Below are 7,506 nucleotides of genomic sequence, written 5' to 3' on the forward strand. Positions count from 1 at the left end.
AAATCAAAGTTTAACTGAAATATTTCAGATATTTTAACAAAAAATTTTGCAAACAAATTTTAGTATTTCCTTTCTCGAATCGAAATCTGGAGATATTATTGATTCTCGAATATATTCCATATTGGGCCATGGGTCGAAAGAAACCATAATATTACACAAAATAAAACGCATCTCTAGGTCTCTAAGCACTTATTGTATCAAACACTGTCGAATTGTGCCCTGTAGGGCATGTTCCACTGAACCCGATTCGAATGCTACGGAAGATGACTATGAGTGTGATGATTGGTGGATTACTTGGCGTCGTAGAGAGTAGTGGTACACGCAATAGCAAAATGGTCTCGGCTTCCCCACACCAGTAAAATTTAAGTAAATGTACTCACGATCACGGACCGGCAAAAATTGAAATGGGTGGATCAGATAATAATAAGATATATTTGCGTAATATTTATAATGCAATGTCTGGGCACTCATTGTGCGCAAAAAAGGCACACAGAAAACATCTCACATAAAAAAATATGTACATGCCAAATCATGTACAAACGCAATTGGCTCTAGTGAGAATATTGCTGCTGGTTCGTTCCCAATATAGGATTGCAAAAGAGGCCTCAAAGAAGTTTCTGCAACACGTCGCTCTGGAGCGGCGTCCGGTCGAGTTTAAATTAAATCTAGTGATGAAAATTTTTTTTCGCATATCTGGTTGGAAAATACGGACAACAGTTTGATTGATCGTAGGTGTCTTAGCATTCACGTTATGTAACAATGAGGTTTCACAGGATACTGAAGTGCTCAAATTGTCGTACAATGTGGCCCGTAGCGAGTCTTGTGAAAATAGGCTAGCAGTTATTTTGATGGAAAGAAAAATTAGGTTCTTTGACGATCATAACGAGATTGCATTTTTGCGAAGAAGTGAAAATTGCGATGCACCACCGACGAACACGTAGCTCGTACCAGGTTCAAAAATCTTGAACAGCTCAAAGGAGAGGAACGTTTGCGAATGTTATATATATATATTGTAAGGAAATAGCGAAAAATATTGAAAAGGGTTGGGTGCGAAGCTAACTTCTGACGAGAAGGTCATTCACCGATCTCGCACCTGGCATCCGCCTAATAACGGCGCCGAAAACCCCAACGAGCCAAATGTTAAAATTTTTATTGACGCGGCATCTACTTGTTGTGGTGTACGTCTAAACCAGGGGTGCACAACCTTCTTCCACTAGACGGCCGCATTATAATTTGTAAAAAGACTACGGCCGCCAAAAGATCAGGGTGTTCTGTGAGGAGGCTATATTTGATTAAAGAATTGGTTTTTATCTATATATCTCACTGGCATGCGTCTAAAGCGTTTATGAATGTGAAAATACAAACTGATTTTTTTAATTTCTATTTTACATTTATATTGCATTTTCCATGCCGACTATGGTGCAATACTGTATAAATAAACTAATTATAAAAAAAAACTCAGCTTGGCGCAAAGTGGTCTTAGGATTGGCAGCGATAATTCTTTATTATTTGCTATTTTACACCCAAATGTGTTGAACGAAATTGTAGGAATATGTATGGTATATTACGCTTATAGTTAAAATTTAGGTACTCTTGAAGTATGCGTACCGTGTTAGAGTTTGGCCATAATTTTATTCCGATTTTGCTTGTTTTAGTTCTATTACGAGCTCGGGGACTATCAGTGTTAGCCAAGTGAATATTCCCTTCTCCACAGATTTCAGTCCCTTCACACAAATTGATGTAAAATAGGCGAACAAAATTAGTTACCGCCATATTGGTGCTCATAACTTCAAGAACGCCCAAATTTAAAACACATTTCCAGTATTTTGAAAAAAAATACGAGAGATTGTTTAAAGAATCGTAAAAATTAACGAAATGAACCAAAGATGCAGATACCAACGAAAAGTCGTCGAATTTGCGTATATATCAAAACTTACTATCATTTTAGGACTGTAATTGAAACTAATAAATATAATCTGATTGTTCTAAACTGATTCTCAGATCAACAAATACACTAAAATATTGATTTCCATTGTCTACATTGGACGAACATGACAGAGACTTCTGTCCAGGAGTAGTATTTCATATTTAGTCCAAGTATAGTCATAAACTATCCTCCGACTGGTTTACTGATATATACATTCTATCCGAGTTGTTCGCAGATATTTCACAAACAGCAGTTTTCTTCAATTTTATTAAGTAATATAAAGTTCTATATATCTGAGATATAGTTAGTATTTGCAATTATTATTGAAAACTCATTACACCTATACTTTTACTTATATTTCAAAGTTCCTTTACAACATAAATGAAAAATCATTTCACCTATACTTAACCCAATATTCAAAGTTGCCTCACAACATAAATATTAAACATTATATTTCATAGCATCGTTAAATATTTTATCTTCGTCATGTAAACAAATCCAATTCTGTTGACGCTCGGACGTAAACAAATAGAATACAGCACTGAAATGTTGAGACAATTAATTAATGACTCGAGACAATTAATCAATGATTAGTATTGAAATAAACGGGTTTTCCCATTCCAGTTTGGTATATTACATCAATGTAGTATTCGGCCACGGCTGACAAGTTTGTTTATCTTGAGTGATATTGATATACGTTTACGTCTAAAATGAGATTTAGAGTTAATATAAAAAATTTAGAGTTTTATGTAAATAATAAGAGAATGCAGTCGCTTTTTGCTAACACAATTTTGCATCTTTTTCGCGTAGTTAATAATTGGTGAGTTTGAGTGATAGTCCAATAAAATTTCTGTATACAGCGGTGATTCTTTGCCGTTGCGATCTTTCCAATATACTTTTCTGCAATCGAACTACACCGCGTTGAACGGTTAGAACTAGGTGCACGAGAGGAAGCTAATTCTGTGCAGAAACTTGCATAAAATGATGCTGTAACGTGACATGTGTGGAAATAGCCAGTGTCGTGTTACAATGGTGTTGACGGCAGAGAAGCAGAAGATTATTTCTATTGTATACCTTGGACAGAAGAGAAACTTATAGAAAGCAAAAAATGCTACATTTGAAAGATGATATTGTCATTGACGCAAACATTTCGTTTAAACCTCAAGGTTTTCTTACAACCAAAGGTGTTTCGTGTCCATAAGCAGAAATTCTATCACAGAGAAGTACGTTTTAGCTCTCAACATCTACTGTGAGTTACATATCGTCGCTACACCAGTTAAGCCATTTTATGGGTTGTTAATTCGCCTAAATTGTATTTGTGTGAAGAACAATAGTCTTCTTGTGCAGTCTTGATATTAATAAGCTTTCATTGTAATTAATTACTGCATTGTTTCAAAAAAAAAACTTTCCTGAAACAACTTCACGAAATCTGTATAATATTTGTTCATTTCAAAGTGAATTATTAGGATCTTATTCATTCTTATTGATTCATATTCATTAAATTTGCTGACATACATACTGTTTAACCTGGTCAAACAGGCGAGAAGATTGTTTAAAATTCTAAATAACAATTCATCAAGTGTAATATCGCAACATTAATCCTGACGTACGGAGTGCAGCTTTTGTGTTACGTTTAAGCTGGTTAAATAGCTCTGAATATTGCCCAAAACTCTAAATAAAAGACGATTACTTATTCGATTTTTAGATGTCTATGGAGCCTATTTAAATATTGTTAGCGTATATTCCCGAACAAAAAGATAGAATGAATTTTTGGTAGTTCCAACGTCATTTAATTAATGTTGCCGTATTCGAATTTTCTGTTCGACTCATTTAGACATAGAACGCTTGTCGAATATTGTGATGAAACGATATGTCAAAAGATTCCTCTGGTTACTTCATGAAGCACCCTATACCTGGGCTACAGTTTTAACCAAAGATCCGTTTATAAAGCTTCTAACTCACTAAGTAATTTACTTTTATTTCGTCATGCAAGAGCTAATCTCAAATATATGGACATGTATCTCAATCATAGGTCTTGACTGGTACGGATAGATCTTCGTTACTTAAGTGAGAGAAAAGTTTGCCAACATAGATGTACAATCATCGTTAAAAATACAGGACGAGCGTGACTGGATAAAGTATGTCGATATTTCAAAAAATTGTTCCACTAATTGAAACAAGTTTTTAAAGTTTACCGTGAAAAATCCGGCCCCACAAGACTCGGAGAAAATTTAAAAAGAATTTAAGTGAAAGCCTTTTTTGGGATTTCAAGCATATTCTAGTACTGGAAATTTGAATACTATCGTTCGATTAATTGCTAGAAAAGGCGATTTGATATGTGAATAAATATTGAAAACACATAAGTAATTATACAATCATCCGAAACAGGCTGTTATTGCCACGGTGTCTGAATATCGGACTCAACAAGGGACTGAGCGGCCGCTAAATTTTCAATCACAATGCGACCGTTGACATCTTGGTGATTAGCTAATGTCACTAAAGTTAACATGTAGGCTAAGTAATCGACGACACTAACGCTATGATGTCTGATTCATCTCTTCTGTCGTTGGGCGAAATTTTAAATAGGCCTGAATATTGCCTAAAACTCTCAATGAGGGTACTAAAACAAAGAAGAAGACGCGCTCCGAGTTGAATATCCTTTTACATTTCGATTTGGAAACATAGAAAGAGAATGCAAAGTGACTCTTCATAGAGAGTACAGAAGATATGCTAAACGCGTTTCGGATGATACCTTGCGAAATTTTGAATGGGGGGGATGATAAGGGATGAATCTTTTGTATTCCATAAATTAGGTTTTCGGGCTTGCTATCTCATTTTTGACAACTCTAGAAAGTTTTCAACAAACAGATATTGAATAGGACAGTTATCCATAGTTATAAAAACCACTTTTCCTGTAAATATGGATGTAAACACTTTTTCATACCCGGGATGAATGCGAAAATCGCATCTAAGTCGTGAACGAAAAAGATTTCAAATAAAAAAAATTCACGAGAACTTGTGTAGGTTTGATTTCTTCAATGTTCTCAGAAATGGATGATATACGGCAGGAGTGGCCAACCTGCTCTCGACCGCAATCGACTAAAATCTTCAAATAGATCCCGATCGATCAAAATCTTCAAAATAAATCGCGATCGGCCGATCAGTAATAAGATCATACACAAAAACGAATGGTCACTGAATATGTAGATAACTGCACACACGCATACAAAAAATTAAATTTCACCGCTGTCATCAAGAAGGATTTGTGGGCACATTATTAATAAAATCGACACAAATCGCGATCGACTCGAGACGTGGCAATCGACCAGTCGATCCCGATCGACGTGTTGGCCATCCCTGATATACGGAAATAAACTATCAAGTTATTCCAACAACATAATCATGTCTTGCAACTTATATCAATGTTCTGCACGTAATATTTTTACGATATAAAAACATATGTATTTACAATAACCAACAGCTTTACCAATCAATTAACTGTTTATGCTTGGACATCAACTTGGTATCGCAGGAAAGCTCAATCATCGAATTTTTCTCAACAGTGTTAAGATTGCACGAATTAATACTCTTTTCAAAAGAATTAACAATTCGAAAGTTTCCCTGACAAAGATTCGCATTTTCTGGAAAATGTTTCAAGTTTTCAATCATGTAACGTACTATGTGCTATTAAGCACAAATCAATCTGAAACTCCTATGAAATTTGCATTTTCAATGGATAGAGTCAAATTGAATATGTCAAAACTGTATGTCGCTGAACCGGATAAATCTCAACAAGCAAGCAAGTTGAACTACGTTGAAAATTTACATTCGCGCCTGAAATCAATATTTATGAAGTAGAGGCAAAACTGTCCGGTTCAAAGCGTTGATGAATCAATGACTAAATCCAAGGGAAGGTGTTCTTTCGAGCAATACACGAAAAAAACGAAGAAATGTTAAAGTTTTCAGTAGCAAACTCAGCCGTGGATATTTCAAATTTATCTGCAATAGGAATGGAACGTTAGCAGTTAAATGGATGGATACAAAAAATGTGTTAGTGCTGATCAACTTTCACACAAATACAGTTTAAGTTAGAAGCAACGAGATGGAACAATGAACGTTTCCTGCCCTATTGCTATCCAATGTTACAGACAAATTATGGGTGGCGTTAATAGAGCGGGCCAGATGGTTGGTGTTTATGAACTAGAACGAAATTCAAACAAACTGATGTTAAAAGTTCTTTATCGTATGTTGGCTTTTTCAATGCGTGGGTATTTACAAAAAATTGCACAGTCATTATAAAAAGCCATACCTTGATTTACGTCGCAGTGGTACAAGAAGACTATCCAAACGTGTATCCATGATGCACAATCATGGTAGTACCAGAAGTGGGTGTACCAATTGCGAAAAAGCAGGAAACCAAAAACGAACAAAGTTAATGTGTAGTGCTTGCAATTTTTCATGTTGCATTGTCTCTTTCAAGCCTGATTTTTGTGAAGTTTTTATTGCTCGTTTATCCGTAGATATGTGTTACAATAATATGAAATAATGAATTGATACAAAATATTTTCTCCTCCGTGACAAAACATTTTTTAAGACTTAATTGATTTGTGCAATAATAGTTGAGATATATTAGACTTAGAAAATTAAAGAAAAGTAAAACAAATTTATAAATAAGATTGTGACTGAATATTGCAAAATTCAAATCCAAAATATTTAAATAGCATATTTTAACTCTTACCGAAGAATACAAATAATTAACCGATGCATATTTTAGGTAAGGCGGGAGCTTTCGGCGTTTTTCTGAATATGGGTAACATTACCAGCTTTTTCCCCACTAAATAGAATACCATTCTTATTTTACATTAATATTGCATTTACCATGACGACTATAGTGCAATACTGTATGAACTAATTAAAAAAAACTCCGCTTAGTGCAAAGTGGTCTTAGGATAGTCAGCGATAATTATTCATTATTTGCTATTTTTTTACACTCAAAGTATTGAACGAAATTGTACAAATATGTATGGTATATTACGTTTATAAAATAATAATATATAATATTGGTTTCCATCGTCTACCTTAGACGTACATGATAACTTGGAGGGTACAGAGACTTCTCAGTCCAGGAGCGGTATTTCATATTTCGTCTCATATACAAGTTTACTCATATACTATCCTCCGACTGGTTTACTGATGCATACATTCTATCGGAGTTGGTCGCAGATATTTCACAAACAGCGGTTATCTTCAATTTTATGAAGTAATCTAAAGTTCTATATATCTAAGATATAATACTTGCAATTATACATTTAAAACTCATTTCACCTACAACTTGCAACATAAATATTAAACAGTATATTGCATAGCAACGTTAAATATTTTACCCTCGTCATGTAAACAAAGCCAATCCTGTTGACGCTCGGACGTAAACAAATTGAATACTGCACTGAAAAATATATAGACAATCAAACCTAGGATATATTGATATACGTTTACATGTATAATGAGATTTAGAGTTTGCTGTAAATTATAAGAGAATGTCGCTTATTGATAATGCAATTTTGCATCTTTTTCGCTTA

The 7,506-nt window shown here is 34.5% G+C and overlaps 1 long non-coding RNA gene across 1 annotated transcript; it reads left to right on the forward strand.

Moving 5' to 3' along the window:
* Positions 1-2,591: 2,591 nt before the first annotated feature.
* On the forward strand, positions 2,592-6,995 carry LOC120330304 (uncharacterized). The gene is made up of 2 exons (XR_005567830.2): positions 2,592-4,116; positions 5,188-6,995. It is a non-coding gene; the product is annotated as an uncharacterized LOC120330304 (long non-coding RNA).
* Positions 6,996-7,506: the final 511 nt, after the last annotated feature.

Source organism: Styela clava, chromosome 12 (genome assembly GCF_964204865.1).
Source record: "Styela clava chromosome 12, kaStyClav1.hap1.2, whole genome shotgun sequence".
NCBI lineage: Eukaryota > Metazoa > Chordata > Ascidiacea > Stolidobranchia > Styelidae > Styela > Styela clava.